The sequence below is a fragment of the Vanacampus margaritifer genome, chromosome 16 (genome assembly GCF_051991255.1).
Source record: "Vanacampus margaritifer isolate UIUO_Vmar chromosome 16, RoL_Vmar_1.0, whole genome shotgun sequence".
Taxonomy (NCBI): Eukaryota; Metazoa; Chordata; class Actinopteri; order Syngnathiformes; family Syngnathidae; genus Vanacampus; species Vanacampus margaritifer.
Genome location: NC_135447.1, coordinates 5,807,801 through 5,824,462, shown reverse-complemented (window position 1 = coordinate 5,824,462; position 16,662 = coordinate 5,807,801). Strand labels below are relative to the sequence as shown.

The 16,662-nt window shown below is 39.3% G+C and overlaps 1 protein-coding gene across 1 annotated transcript in view; it reads right to left on the bottom strand.

The window, feature by feature from the left end:
- Positions 1-15,364, bottom strand: part of flrt1a (fibronectin leucine rich transmembrane protein 1a) — a 47,272-nt gene extending 31,908 nt beyond the window's left edge. The window contains exon 1 of the mRNA XM_077547437.1: positions 14,913-15,364. The gene's annotated coding sequence lies outside the window, so the exon portion shown is untranslated. The remainder of the gene's footprint in view (positions 1-14,912) is intronic.
- Between the last annotated feature and the right edge of the window lie 1,298 nt (positions 15,365-16,662).

Below are 16,662 nucleotides of genomic sequence, written 5' to 3'. Positions count from 1 at the left end.
AAGAGAATTCCTGACTGCATTGCTCATGCCGCGAACACATCAACTACACACTATTTAATGACATATGTGCATCAAAATCAATAAAGACAACGATAGTCCATTTTTCATTGCTTGTAAAAGCCAGCATTTTCAAATCTTTTTCCTGCGTCGCATGAATGACATCAGAATGGGACGACAAGGACAACCCAGCGATTTTGCAGACTTGGGTGGAAAACAGAGGCGAGACGCCGGTGTTTATCACCCGAGACTCATTTCTCCTGCTCTGTTGTGTTGAAAGCTATCGCGGTCTGATGAGGAATGAAAACTGCAGTCAGTACTACTGCGTGAAAAAAATAAAAATAAAAAACACTGCCCAAGTACAGTGCAGTTGCATTTAACTTTGAAACTCAATACCTTTGTATTTAATCTTGGAGAGCTGTTTATTATATTTAGGTACAATTTGTATTTTTGTTTTTTTTTAACAATAATATGTTGTATGCAGCCCTGCTATTCTAAACTAGTTTATACGTTTCCTAATTAACTTTGCATTTGCGGAATATGAATGAAGAAGCAAAATCCACCCTTTTTTTTTATCCATCTAAGGGGGCGGCCATTTTGTCACTTGCTGTCAGCTCAGGTAACGACCAATCAGAGCTCAGCTTGTAAATGTCACATGACCAAACTCAGAAAACAGGTGAGCCGTGATTGGTCGTTATTTGAACCCTGAGCACCTGTGATGTCATTTTCAGTCAGCAGCAAATGGCAAAATGGCCGCCACCTGAGATGGATGGATTTTGCGGCTAAATTCGTATTCCACAAACGCAATATTCGGGCAATTTGGGGAACAGAGAACATATTTTGGGTTGACTTCACCATTTTTACTTTTCCTACTTTTAAGTGCATTGCTACAGTGGCTTATAAAAAATAATAAATACAGGTTTACGAATAGAACCTCCTACTACACTACTCTAGTTCAATGTTGGTCATGATGGTGGACCTTGGAGAACACTTTTTTTAAAGGTGATACTAGGTGTAAAAATTTGAGAATCACTGGAATACTGAATTTCACACCAAATGTCATGCATCCAATTATTTAATATGTGTTTGCTGACTGTGTGAAAGGCAGACATATCTTGTGTCAATCTGTTAAAAAGGCAGAGGCGAACAAATCAATGACGTGTTGTTTTGACTCTAATGTTTGATGCAAAAGATTCTAATGTGAGGCAATCGTTACCCAGAAAATCTCTTAGGGGAAACAATAGCTGAGGTTCAGCATATGAAATAAAAATAATTCCTCTTTTCCCCCAGCCTGTCTCTATATACGCTTTCAGTGACCTAGAAATTTCCAATGCTCCTCAAAGTTGGAATTTCCATTTGTAAATTCAGGGCAAATTGATGTATCTGAACAATGAGACACATATTGCGAAATGTCAGATTATACAAACTGCATTCAGATCTTTTTTTTTATACTTTATTTCAGAATTCCTAGCAACAGGATTTGCATGGAAAGGCGTCAATATGTCATCATCGTTGAAGTCAAAACATCAACAAAAAAGAGCATCAGCCATGTTTATGTTTTCTTTCAACTTGAGGCTTTGATGTCTGAGCTTGGACGTTCCATTTGGCGCTGCCGTGTTGTTTCTCGCCTCAGGTCAGATCCCTCACACTGAACATCAGCAAATCTTTGAGGCCAGTGCACCAATGTGAGTACGGTATGGGGTATATGCCACGGAGGAGGCGGGACTTCCGACTTCCTGGTTTTTACACATCAGCTTTCTTTCCGTTTCCTGATTGCGACGTGTGGGCCGCGTCCCACTTCTTGCGCTTCCGCCTTTGTGCCTCTCGGTTGCGCGTTCCCGTCGGCGGGTGTGAGTGTGTCTGTCTCAGTTGTCCGAATAATTTTAGAGATATGAGACGCCGATTGTGGGGGTCGCAGGGGTGGAGGTGCGAGTGTTGGAACGATGGCCGGAAACGACGCTGATGTGTGAAATCCGCGGCATCTACCCTATAGCCTTACCAATCAAGTATACTAAAATTAACAATTCAGTTTTGTTCTAGACTATGATTTCCATTTTTGCTCTGTATTAGATACAAATAGTTCAATATCAGGTTGTTTGAGATAGATCACAGATAAACTTAAGGCCCGCTGCATCATTATGTGGCCCACAAAATAAATGTATGTACAACAATTTCATGTTTCTTACTAGAATACCAAAATTGAAAATTGTCTTCACTTTTAAAAACGTTGAGATATTGCAAGAATTTGTGTTACAACTCTGCCTTTTAAAATATATTGAATAATATTTGAAGAAACAGTTTTTACTAGCCTACTGAATTTGTTGCATTTATGTTATGGGTCAAAATGAGATTTTGATGGTATGTGAACAAAAATATCACGGTATTAAAATTCCAGCTTTTAAAAAAAAAAAATATATATATATATATATATATTAATGTTTGGGTAAATAAAAACTTTTTCCCATTGCATACAATAATTATTTATAAAATATAGAATATTTAGTTCAGAAGAAATGTGTGTAATTTTACTATTCTTCTTCAATTCAGTGTCCCATCACCGATAAAGTGTTTTTAGAACAGATCAGTGGGCTACTCATGTTGTCCTTGGGGCTAATTAGTACCAGCTGGCACATTTATTTTTTTATATTTTTAAATTAGATGTCCTCTCATAAAAGAGAAGATTAAAATAGATTTAAAATACACGACAAAAAAATACATTTGAACACTGGATGCTCCTGGTGAATAGTTATCATAATTATCTTACCAAGACATTGTGAACAATTGTATGCTTTGACCTTTCTGACTGTGCCCCAATGCACAAATCAACGTCCAGTCCATTCACTTTCATCTCGGAGTTTCACAAAGTTATCGTCCAACACTGTAATCATAAGAACTGTCAGAGCAACAAATCTCCATGCCTGCATGATTCGCCCAAATGATCGTTCACTGGTGAAGTGAAGTGTAACCATCATTGCAGCCCTTTAACCAGCCAGGCTGCGCCCTTCCTCCACACGCCTGCTCCGCAGGGCCTTGTAACAAGATTCCGCTCATCATTAGCTTTGCTCCACGAGCCCTTTACAGCAACAAGCTAGTGTACTAACCTTTTACGAAACATTATTATCCCTGGGAAACCTTCTTCTTCTACACGGTCGCCGCCACTGAACATGCAACTATGGCAACGGCACCCGCGATTACGCATTTTCAATATACCGATGCCGTCGTAAAAACATAGCAACATTTTTTGCTGCTTCAAGTTGAGTTCAGCACTTTTGTTATATCGCAGACGTTTCTCATTAGATGAAGGCTACAGGTCATCGATAAATTCAGCGTCTGTCAAAACAAGACCCGGCGTAAGGACAACACGATGAACTCCATATATTACAGAGCCAGTTTTGTTCTGCTCTATATTGTCAGCAAATGGTGAAAAATGGAGCATCTTGTCCAACCATCATTTAAAAATCCTTTTACTGTCTTGGAAGACAAAGACGAGAAAGAAAATAGTCACATTCTAAATGATTCTGCTTTAAAAATGAATTAAAGCGAACGCCAGTTATTACATTTTTACCGATCAGGTCGCTGACAATGAGTTAATGGGTTCATTGTTGCTACTCTGAGATAAGGAAGTAATAATGGTGTCTCGCTAAGTGTCTTGCGTCTCCAGTTATCGCCAGTCTCTGCAGAATATTTTTTTGCAATTTACCAGCAAAAAAAGGCTGTCACACATATTAAAGTATTCTCCCGCAGTGCACGGCTGCCTTATTTGCTTCGGTGATTACGCAAGTGTTTCGACTGCTCTGTTTTGCATTGATAAACGTTCCAATCAGCGGAAGATCAACATTCGTGTAGCAGATTTCTATAGATGGAAATATTGGTGGCGAAGATGTAGCAGATTATGATTGATGTTGCGTGCATGCCATTGAAGCAAAACAATCCACATTTGTGTTTTTTTCATCAGCGCTTGTATGGCTTTAGCCCACACGGTTTTGAGTCGGCAGCCATGTGTTGCGTCCTTGTCCTTTTTTTTTTGTATTTGAGTGGACATGCCCTCCTTCTGCACTGGCGTAATCCTAGATTACACTTCGATATTGAGTGTGTGCATGTCATTCCCTCTCGTGTTCTTTTCCACTGTGTGTTCCTTTTAATCTCGTGTCCGTTTTCTTTGCAATCACTGACCTCTTCCCTTCCTGCAAATTGTCGTGAAATTCTTCAATCTTGCCTCCGCACAACACTAATAAGATCTCGGATTTTCATTGGTTGGGTGCAGTCAACATCAACTACGGATCCTGATCCAAATCACTTCCGATGCAGGGTGACAGAATGGAGAAAAAGGCTGGGGAATTCTCGGAGAAAGTGAAAATTAGGAACGCGTAATCACGGTAACACTATTCGGGCAGTTTGATTTTCACATATTCAAGACTCAGCTTTGCATCTGTCGTGTTGCTGTCTTGTGTGAAGCTTGAGAGTTTTTGCATGAGGGGGGGGGGGGGGGGGTAGGCAAACACTGTTTGTATAGTAGAAGGTGCTGTTTGCATATTGCAGGATCATTACAAGAGCGCTCTTTTTACTGTGTGCTATAAACCCTGGAGCATAAGTCTTTAATAGAGGAGAACAGAAAAGGGCTACGTGAGCAAGAAAGCAGTCATAACAGTACAGAAGTACTTGCGGTATCTTGCGAAAAGTCATGAAAAAACAAGTTCATGAAATCGTAACCAAAAAGGAATACACAGCAACCCACCATAATATTAGGACCAGATAGACAATGAAAAATTCTGTGTTGCAAATTGCCTGAATTGACATTTAGTGCACTGGTAACTATAAAACAATAACTGGAGAATTATAGCCTACTTAATTCATACTTAGAAACAGAACAGGACACAACCTGCCACAACATCACGGTCACGTTCGCGATGCTCTGCAATGCAAGAGCTTTATCGAGAGAATTTTGTTTACTTCAAACCGTTTGTTCTTGGGTTAGGATATTGCATCTTTTCTACATTGAGAAAACTAAAACTAAATGCACGTATTTCGCACATGTGCTCGTACTTCATCCATATCTAAAATAGTATTTTTGTCATACGGTTTTAGCAGAGTTTTAGCACTGATGAAAAATTGCGTATTAACTCATTCACTCGCAGCCATTTTCACTGAAGCCACCCCCTTTGCTCCCAGCTGTTTTACTGGTTATTGACTGATTTTTCAAGGCCCACAGAATATTGTGTTCTTTAGCTATAAAAACATGACACCTACCAAAAGTAAGATTAGAGTCTCTTCTTTCACCAGGGGATAAAAGTATTTATCTATCTGTTTCTGTTTTGCAGCAATTGGCATTAGAATACAGTATAGCTAAGTTTCAAAATTATTCACAAATCTCTTTAAAACTGTGGGGAAAAGAGCCTTTTTGCAAAATGGCTCCAGCTGATCTCTTATACTCTCTTTTTTTCACATGTAAAGCACTTTGAGTTGTTTCTTTAAATGATACGGTGCTATATAAATAAAGTTGACTTTTTGTAATAACTACTATTGCTTTAATCTCTTCAGCTCAGAGGCTGCATCAAAGCCTTCTGTATGCTCTAGCATTAAAAAAAACATATAAACACGTTTTTGGGACCATGACAATATTTAAAATAGAACGTTTTTAAACGTGTTTGGGAACAAATGAGTTAAGTCAGCGGTGTCAAAGTCCGGTCTTCGAGGGCCAGAGTAATTCATGTTTTAGAGGTTTCCCCCGTTCAACACAGCTGATTCCTATTTAAGTTCATCAGCAAGCTCTGCAGGAGCCTGATAAATATCCTGATCAATTAATCAGGCGTGTTGGAGTAGAGAAACCTTGAAAACTTGCAGGACTCAGGCCCTCGAGGACCGGATCTTGACACATGTGAGTTAAGTTGTCAATCCCTGGTCTATATAATGAATGTTTGCTTGTTTAACAAAACTATACATTATAATATTTATAAACAGCTGATTTTGTGATGAGGTTCTTATTTTGAATCACATTATCTTGTGCAAACAGTTAGAATGCTATCATCTTGTATCTTGATGTATTCTCAGTCCAATGTTGTTTTTTTTAAATAAACGGTCATGCATTACCACTCAAAGCATTGAACCCATAACAATGGATTCATTACTCTGGACAAACCTTTGCCATGTTTTATTATCTAAGAATGTGAGGAACGGGGCGTTCACGTGTTAAAGCTAAGCAATAAAGTACGTGGGGGGATTCTCAACTCCAGCACGCATGAGGCAGTCACGCTCAAGTGTGCATTTTCTCAAGTCACTTGGCAAAAATGTGCACTCGGGTTGGCATGGCCACTGTACCCTACTGGCTGCCAGCTGTCACTCACATAGATGGAAGATAAAGAACACGGGGAGGGGTGGAAGATGAAGAGAGTGGCGAAGATGCGAGGACACAAACCCCGAGGCGTCCTCTCGCTCTCATGCTTTCTCATTTTGTTTTTGACGATAACAAAAAAAAAACATGGCAGCCAGAAGGAGAGAGGTTGACTTCTGAGGGGAGAGCGAGGAGGATACAATGGTGAAATGAAAAAAAGGGGAGAATGAGACAGAAAGTAAATAGAACCATTTCTCACGTTAATGGAAAATGGGATCACAATATGCGGGTCGTAGCACAGTTATTCAAATGCACGTATTGAAATCACTTCGCCGTGATCGTAACCACACAGAATAGAACAGCTTTGTTTGCAGAGGAACACAGGTTTACCCACAGCAAATTAATGTATTCATTATAGTACTCATCCAACTAATTAGGGCAGACTTTCCCCTCTGTACAATAAGAAAAAAAAAAAAAAACGAATTTTAGCGAGATTTATAACAAACTTGCAATAAATCCTTTCAAATGCTCTTTTCGCTAATTAGGCCAGCATGTGATGTGGCTCATTACGTCAGTTATGACAAAGTTTGTCATAAGGACATGTTAGAATTCGTCATTAAGTGTGACAAACAACCTCATTGTGGAAAGGCATTGAACCAAAAATGAAACACTATAAAGATTTCACTATTATCAAATTGATCACGGCTATTAGCGATTCTTGCTAAAAAGAAACATTAACAAACAAATGACAGATGACGATTGTGAAAACTGTGACTACAAAAGACAGACCACTGGTTTGCTATACAGACCTGATATGCAAAACTGAGATTATAAAAACGAATTAAGTGGATAATCTAGTATGATACATCACATCAGGAAATTTCTGAGTTTGCTTTAAAACGGTGATTATTTTTTAAGGCCCCCCCAGGAACTATTTGTGTTTAAAATTGTTGTATGTCGCCTTTGCAGAGGAGCTCTGACAATGAGAGCACCATTGCCACCTACTGTTGCGAATGTGTAATTACATTTTATTCTCGTACAGGAAAAAAAAAATGTTCCGGGGGCCCACACCCTTATTCGAGAAGCACTGCTAAAGGCGCAAATGCTACTAAATAGTAATACCATATGAAAAGTCAGTTTTCTACTCTTTTACAATATAATATAATGATGAGGTTAAAGCGTGCATGAATCAGTGCGTCACAAGGACACGGTTTTAGATTCATTACAGCAGTGTGTGTCAGGGTGCTTTGACATAAAAATCTTTTGGATTTTTTTGCTTGTGAAGATTTCCCTTTTAATATGAGCCGTTACTTTATGAGTCTTTAATGCTGATATGAACGGCATACTTCTCACCTCTCATGGTATATTAGTATTTAATAGGTTGGATTTCCCGTTATTCATGTTGTAACTGCCAAAGTGTGTTTAGGAAAAAAAACACAAAGCTTGACTTGGTTGAAATGCGAAATTTTAAATGCTACACTAAAACAAAACAAAAAAATTCCCCTCATCTACCAAACATCTAACAAGGGAAAACAGGCAGGGAATGTTTATTTTTTATTTTATTTATTTTTTCATCATCCGGTCTTGTGTGTGGAAATAATAATAAATAAGCTCTTTCATAGAAACTGATTTTCTATATTTACAGGCTTTACTAAGGACATAGATGTGTGCACAATGATTAAAATAAAATAAAATATATAATAATAATAATAATAGCAAAAAATATAATAATAATAATAATAAATTACACAATCACTGTTAATCACTTGCACTTAGGAGAAGAAAAAAATAGAGAGAAAAAATAGATTTTTTTTTTTTTTTTTTTAAATTCTCCAATATATACAGTCAACATACATAGACAATTGAATAAGGCACTATCTATAAGAGGCCACGTTTAAGCCGAAAAACCACAGTAAACGGTTATATCAGCATTGCAGCTGATGTGCTCGGGGAAGGACGTGCACATACTGCAAGAGTGAAACAGGGCAGGGGAGGGAAGGTAGCTGATGTTTGCTCTTTTTTTTTCCCCCTGAAATTGTTCATCTCTCATCTTTGTTTGTGAGATTCAACTTTACAATCGATCCGATCACAGGCTCAAGGGGTTTATGTATTGGTCTATGTGGCTGTAGCGGCACATAGAACTGCGGGTATCATCAACCCCAGTAGCCCTCAACCATTTTTGTTAAACATGTGCACGGATGAGTCTGCATTTCTGTTGGACAAAACGTTGTGAGGCAGCATCGTCTGTGTTCACTGAAGCACAGTGGAAATTTTAGTCCGCAGATGGGAACTATAGTCATAATTTTGGGGCGGGGGGGGGACGATTGTGTTGCTGGTAATTTGTAAAGCTGTTCATGTTTGACATTAACCTCAGTCACTGAACAGCTCTTGTTTTTCATTGACGCGTGTAGTGATTTGTCAAACCAGGTCACAATTTAACAGTTACCTACATGTTCCTTAGCAAGGTACGGACTTGTAGTCGGCCACTTCATTAGGTAGACCTACATGACGAGCAAAATATTAAACAATTGTATTATAGTATTTTGCTGCGTAGAATAGCTATAGCTGTCCTGCTGTGTTCATTATTTGCCCCGTTTATGCGGCTACATAATCCATTCGTTTTCGATGCGGGTGAGCCGGAGCCAATTCTAGCTGACTTAAGACGGGGGGGCATTCACACTCACACCTACAGGTTGGGGAATTTAAAGTATTCAGTCTATCACGTATATTTTTAGAATATGCTGGGAAGCCGGAGTACCCTACGCCTTACAAATGTGACGTGTAGATGTGCTAACTACTTAGCGCAAGATGCTAGCCTGGCAACATAATGCAAGATAACAGTGAAATCAGACCATATGAAATTTGCTATTCACCCAAAAGACCTTCCACAATGTTTGTTAACAAAGGGTGCTCAGTTGGCAAAAAGTCAGTGAGTGACTACTACCGACTTAAAATGAAAAAAAAGATGACAAAAATGTGTTTGATGTTGTGGCACTAAAAATACCCAAATGTTTTTTTGTTTTTTTTTACTTTGTTTATTAATGCATATGAACCTGTGGGCGAGGAGGATAAATTAAGTGGATGACGTGAATAGTTGTATGGAAAAGATGGCAACACCGACTGGTGGCATAATATGATATAGATATAGCACGTCCATGGAGGTTCTTAACAGTTCCATGCTCGTCAAACTTCATAATAACACGCACTACTGAAACAGGGCTACAAAAGTCTTTGGAGATGGCTCTTTGCCCTTTGGGGGTCTTGTGTTTGCGAATAATTGCACTTCTGATGTCCTCAGACAGCTCCTTTGTTTTCACAATTTTGACAAAAGAAAAGGGGTTAACAGGGTGGCTTTTAACTCATTCACTGCCATTGACGGCTATAGACGTCAAAAATTCATTTGAACTATTTCTATTAGTTTCACTTTTTTTTTTTTACCACTTTTGTTAAGAGTCTGAAAACCTAGAAAAAAAATTATTGTACATTTAGAACAGATGAAATTTTTTTGATTAATCTTGAGATAAGTAGTGAAGTCATGTGATTAATTACAATTAAAAATGTTAATCGCCTGTCACCCCTCATTTTTAATAATCATTTCTTAAATGAATTTATGGCAGTGAATGAGTTCAAAATTCGAAGATGCGATTAATCTGATTAAAATTTTTAATTGTTTGAAAGCTCTAAAAATTAATTTAAAAATATATGCGGCAAATTATAATTGAATGAAATTATAGCATCCCGCTTTTTCATTTTTGAAAATCTGGTCACCCTTAGCAAACCACAATCATCAGGTTTGAGGCAGACTCAGTTTTATCACAGGTTTGTAGATTTTTTTGTTTTGTTTTCATTGAGTAATTTAGCAAAACATAGTAGCTAGCCTGCTAGCAAATGTTAGCCCTAAGACACATTATCCATTTCACATTCAAAAGAGCAAGTTTATGCCGTTAATTGAGCACTACAAAGGTCAATTATTTAGCCCGTCCCTTAATAATCACGTTGTTAACTTCCCTCACATCTGTTTTTTTAAATCAACTTGCCTGCTGAGACGTAAAATTATGGCTAGTCATGTGTCTTCCTTGGAAGCAATTTAGCCCGTGGAACAATTTATTTTCGATAGACACTACACAGATTCAAACTACAGCGGTGGGAGGGGAAGGCTAAAATCATCATTCAAGTCATTTGCCCCGGTTGCTGAATCACTCTGCCTTGGTCAAATGGCATGTAAGGGTTTGTTTATTATTGAGGCAAACAGAGTTTTTGTTATTCATTGAATACCTCTCGCATCAGTCAACACTGAGGATGTCAATCTCTATGTGCAAGAGGTCTGTCACTTTGTCCAAGTCAAAAGAATATTCTCTCACTTCCCGTTAATAAACTGTATTTTATGCTGACTTACAATCATCAAACTTAACATGTCAATTAGAGAACTGTTTTCACCATTTCTATTCATTTGCAATTTATTTGCTCAGGAAGGATTTAGGTTTGCTGATAGAGCCTCTCCGAATCTGCCAAATAAATAGCACTCATAAAACCCACGTCTGCTGCACAGGATGGCAGCAGGTTTACAATATATGTCTGAATAAATCTATGAAAGGCAGCATTGCCAAGTCTTCTGCAATGAAATATACGAATAGCGGCACAGAATGTCGCATGTGGAAGAGGATGTGACGCCTTCGCTCCCGTAGAAATCAAGCAATAGAGGATTTATCATCAGAAAGAAAGAGTTCATATGAAAAAGAGAGCCCTTTTTTTTTTTTGAAATTGGTGCTCATTTGGCTGGAGGTCTATAAGATGTTTACCCTGCAAATGTGCACCAGGTGAATTTGTCGCCAAGGTCTAATATGGAGGCTGTCCAGCTCAGCACAGACGCTTGTAGCAAGGGTACCAACATCAACCTCCTCTCCTTTTCCTCTCCCTTCCCACCCTCCTCCCCTTAAGACCTTAAAGCAAAGCAGAAGAAAGCCGCGTTTCTACTCCTGCAAATTGCCCGGGACCGCCTTTCATTTGAACATCAAAACCGGTGAACGCCTCACGACAACAAGCATTTTCTAGGAATCTCAACCGATGAGGTGCTGAGAATTTCTTGTGAATATTTGCGAGAAAACATTCACACATGTTGGATTCCATCTTAGATAGCAAACAGGCCATTCATATGATTGTAATATCCAAGAATGAAGAAAATATTGATATCTATGAATTGTTATTATTTCATACCTCTAACTTCACCATAACTATTTTCCCTGGCAACAAATAGAAGATGTGTTGTTATATTTACTGTGTTGTCATGGATAAAATGCCTCCGCTCGTAATGGCTTAAAAGGCAGCTAATTCAGATATTCCCAGTGTGATTAAGAAGCACTGACAGAAGGCAGACAGTTTGCAGTTTGGTAGAGCTAAATAACTGCATCATTTCGGTCTGATATAGTAAAGTTGCTTTGAGGCAAGACTGACACTTACTAAATGTGTAGAAGGTATCAAGCACCCTTGTAAGTCTGGTGTTATTTTGTTCCTGTGAAACCTTTAAAGCCCCTTTTTTTTTCTTCGGTCATGTACAACTGTCAAACAACTTGTACGTGGCAAAGACCAGGGTAAAGCAATCAGACTTTGGACTTGGATTGTTGCATTAAAAATGATCACCAATGATTTTGAATACAGCTCTTCACTTGGCAAAATAGTCCGTAATCGCCAACAGGATGCCAAGTAAAGATGGAATTTATTGCTTGTTAATTTGCATGTCATTTGAATACACAATCGTAAATGACCGCAGATATGTGTAGCTATTAGCATAGCAATGGTTTGACTGTTTTAAAATTTAAAAACAGGTAAGCTGTTCAGACTTAATCTACCTTGGCGTGGTTTGGTTGTACTGTGGAAATAATGCAACCTTGATCGGATCCAACTAGCAAATAAACAAAACAGGTCTGTCGATAATGGTGACAGAAATGTAGCGTATAAGCACGAGACGATTCACCAACCAAAACACATCTTTGGTTGGGCTTTTTCATGGTCAACATGTCGTCCAATAGCATCAGGATGTCTTTCTTAGTCCTGATAATTATTAGGTTATAGTAAATGCTGTTTACATTGTTGTGACCAATCAGAGGAGATGGTGATTGCAGGTGGCTTGCAGAGATCTATTTTTGGTTTGATTTAATTCTTTACTATGTGAAAAGAAACCACAACAGACAAAGGGAGCTTGGCTTTGAAAAAAATATTTGCCTATTAACTCATTCGCTGCCATTAACGGCTATAGACGTCAAAAATTCATTTTAACTATTTCTATTAGTTTTTTTAAAAAAAAAAATCCCAATTTTGTTAACAAGAGTATGAAAACCTAGAAAATAAATGTTGGGGTACATTTAGAACAGATTTAAAATTTGTGATTAATTGTGAGTTAACTAGTGAAGTCATGCAATTAATTATGATTTTAAAAAATTATCGCCTGACGCCCCTAATTTTTTATAATCTTTTTTATTTAAAAAAAAAGATTATTAAAAATGTTTAAAAATAATAATAATTAAAATTACTTTTTATTAAAAATTAGGGGCGTCAGGCGATTACATTTTTTTCGTAATTAATCGCATGACTTCACTAGTTAACTCACGATTAATCACAAATTTTATATCTGTTCTAAATGTACAATAATTTATTTCTAGGTTTTCATACACTGATTAACAAAAGTGGAAAACATGTTAAACTAATAGAAATAGTTCAAATTATTTGTTGACGTCTATAGCCGTTAATGGCAGCGAACAAGTCGATGAACAAACACTAAAGAAAATGTTTTCCTGTAAACATACTAAACCAAAGTTGTCCATTAAGCCTACGCTGTTTATATGCTAGGTGAAGTTACATTAACGCAATGATAGCATAGCCATCCTGTTAGCTACTAATGCTAATACTGCTGCGCTACTACTCACGCTGCACCGCAGAATACAAAAGAGGATAACAGAATACTACGTTTAGGTAAAAATTCGGTCTACTCATTACACTGTGCCCAGACCGCATCTCGGACCGGTTGATCTGATCTGCACCAGAGTTCGCTTGCATTGGTCACACCAGTCCAACTGAACTGCGCTAACGAGGGAAATGAACTCAAGTTTGATTAAAAGGAAAGCACCGTAAATTTCCAAACTCATCCAGTGTCTCCGGGAACAGCAGGTGTAAAACAACCCTGAGTCGCAATGGAGTTGAAATCGATGCTGTCCCTGTTGCCTTTTATCAGTCACATAAACCAGTAAGTAGCCTGCTACTGCATTCGGACTAACAATCGCAATGCAACACAATTGTTTCCCCATTTTGTTGACTGTTCACCCTCGGCGGAGGTTTTCGTCCACTGGCTGTTCTTTTAGTAATGAGATGCAAAGACAAGACTGACTAATGACCATCTTTGTCTGAGCTCCTCATACAATTGCAAATTTCAATTGCTTGCGTATCTATTGATGTATGAATAAGGCATGCAAATCAATTCAGCAGCACTCTGCAGCATGGCAGCCGAGGCGCGTCTGAGGATTTTCATTTTTTTTTAAGTTCCCGGTAATCAAGGCTGCTCTCCGTGACTGCCGGACGTCGGCCTCAGCTCCCGAACGTCCAAGGGTTGCCCGTCCAAGAAGACCTCATCCAACTTTCACAAGATGGTCTCCTTTGGAGACGCCATCTGTTTGTCCAACAGCCGCTCGATATGCATGTACATGCAGGTTAAGTCGAGATCGCTTCAATCTACTGCCGTCCTTTATCCACACGTGTATCGTTCCTATTGCTAGTTTTTATATATCGGAAGTGCTCATTTGACCAATCAATCTTGATATAGCCGTTCGGTGGCCATGAGGAGTTGGGTAGGTTTATCAATCCAATTGACTGCCTTTACATCATACAAAGACGCCAGGCAGGATGCACTGAAACTGACTTTTCCTATCGGGTGCATTTTATTTTTGCTGATTCAGCAAACACGGAGCCCCTCCCTGTTGATCTGATTGACAATCTTTGTTGATTTCATTCGTCGCTGTCATAAAATGAGACAGTTTTACCATCTTAATGACAAGTTAATGGTGAGAGGGAGCGGGGCGCTGCTGCAGGGCTGATTTATGCAGTATTTCTGCTCACGTCCATCACAGCAATCAAATGGGTACCTGGCGTTGGGGGCGTGGCTTAAGAGGAAGCATGAAGCAGAACTCATGTGACTGCTAGAATTTATTTCCATACCAGTGACGGGCTACGGTTTTTGTTTTTTTTTTGGGGGGGGGGGGGGGGCATCTAACTTTCCTTCACCAAACAGGCTGCACCCAATGCTAAACTTCAATTTTAAAATTATCTAACGCATCTTGTCTGCTTTTTAAATAAACATAAAAAGAATGGGGCCTATTCGGATCACACTGTCAAACCCGCCAGCTAAACCTGCATCCTCAATCAAGTGATCTGGCTCTGGCACAAGTCGATTGTATTGTTTGACGGGTATAGCAGTACACAAGATTGCCAAATAGTGCGTTGATGTCCGCTTGTAATGCACAAAACGAGGTGCGAATGTGGTCGGATCGAATGACGAACACAATATTGGCAGTTGCACGCACGTCAATCAAGTATCACCTACCGGAGGGATGCCGTCGCTCTCCTTCTGTCACGGGTGCAAAGACGCTCGCTGCACGGGTCCCTCGCCAGGTGTGACCACAAGCTTGGCTAGTTTTGTATTCCCATATATTGTGGCCGGTTCGATTAGGAGGAATGCTCCGGCGGATCGGTGACTGTCTGGTCCGCGTGATGGTGAAGCTGCCAGCTTCTCATGAAGCGGCGAGCGATGCTCCCTCCGCCCCTGAATCTCCTCGATGCGGCACTGGACTGCCTACATACTCGTAAAAACGTGCGCCGGCCAACTTATTATAGCAATTAGTCGTCGGAGGCAGCAGTGCTCGCTCATGCGTGCCCCTTTGTGGGATTGCAAAAAAAAAAATATGCCGGCGCTCTAATGTCACGTAGGAGAGGTGGGGATAAAGCTCAAGAGACGCAGAAACGTGCTTTTATTTCCCTCGGAGAGAAGAGGCAGACTGAAGCTAAAGGATGGAGAGGATTAACGGTGAAAGAGGCACACAGCTCTCTCTCTCTCTCTCTCTCTCTCTCTCTCTCTCTCCCTCTCTCCTCTTTCTGTTTTCTATGCATAGACACATGCTATTTTGTGAATGAAATCAGAATCGCATCGCTCTACAGGATTTGCATGGACTCCAAAAAAAACAAAAAAAACCACGATATGTTTTATGTTCAGTTGTGCTTTTGTGTAATCATTTGCACACTTTTTTTCCCCAATTTGACTGCACATCTGCCACAGTCTCCAGAGTGATGTGGACCGCTGCTCACTGAAGGAGGAACCAGGCAGAGTGAGGGGGTGTGCAGTCAATCCCCAATGGATTGGAGCTCAGACTAACCGCTTAGATTTGACGCCTCGCATGCTCAAAACAAGACCCGTCATCTTGAGAGCTTGATAGGAATCGGCTTGTGTAATTTTATGTCGGCACGCCTTTTTACCCCCCCTCGTGTGATCTTGCTCTATCGTGTTTTTCTGTGTGTGTTTGGGGCGGGGGGGGTGGGGGGTGGGGGGGGCAGGATTCTCATTTGGGGAGACAAGTAAAAAAAAATCCCACACAAAAGAGTATTAGCAAAGATGAGAAAGCTCCTCAAAGCACAATGCAGAGCATCAGCATATGCTATCAATGATTCAGCGGGTCTAAAAAAATAAAAATGGAGCTACTCTTGTGCTTGTGGCGTATCTGTCAAGTTTATACTTCTGTGTATGAGGGAGAGCATTGCAATGGGACGTTAGACACTGTAACGACGACGTTTAGCCATGTGAGCAGCCGAAGTGACTTTTTGCAGTGAGTCACTGCAAAACTGTGATCCAAACGAAGTTCGATGGTGTACTACTAAATCATCATCAACTGGTAGAGTGAAAGAGCTGAGTGTGACTAGATGGTTGTCGCAATTTGTCTTTAAAAAAGCAACTTAATGCCACAAATGGCACATATTTTCTAGTGCTTGTCATTGGCCTTTACAATGGTGATTGTAACGATTAATCACAAATTTTATATCTGTTCTAAATGTAAAATAAAAAAAAATCTAGGTTTTCATACTCTTGTAAACAAAAGTGGAAAAAAAAAGTTAAACTAATAGAAATAGTTGAAATTAATTTTTGACGTTTATAGCAGTCAATGGCAGTGAATGATTTTTTTTTTTAAAAAGAAAGAAAATATTAATAAAATTCGGGGCGTCAGGCGATTAAAGTTTTTAATCGTAATTAAATCATATGACTTCAGTAGTTAACTCGTGATTGATTACAAATTTCATATCTGTTC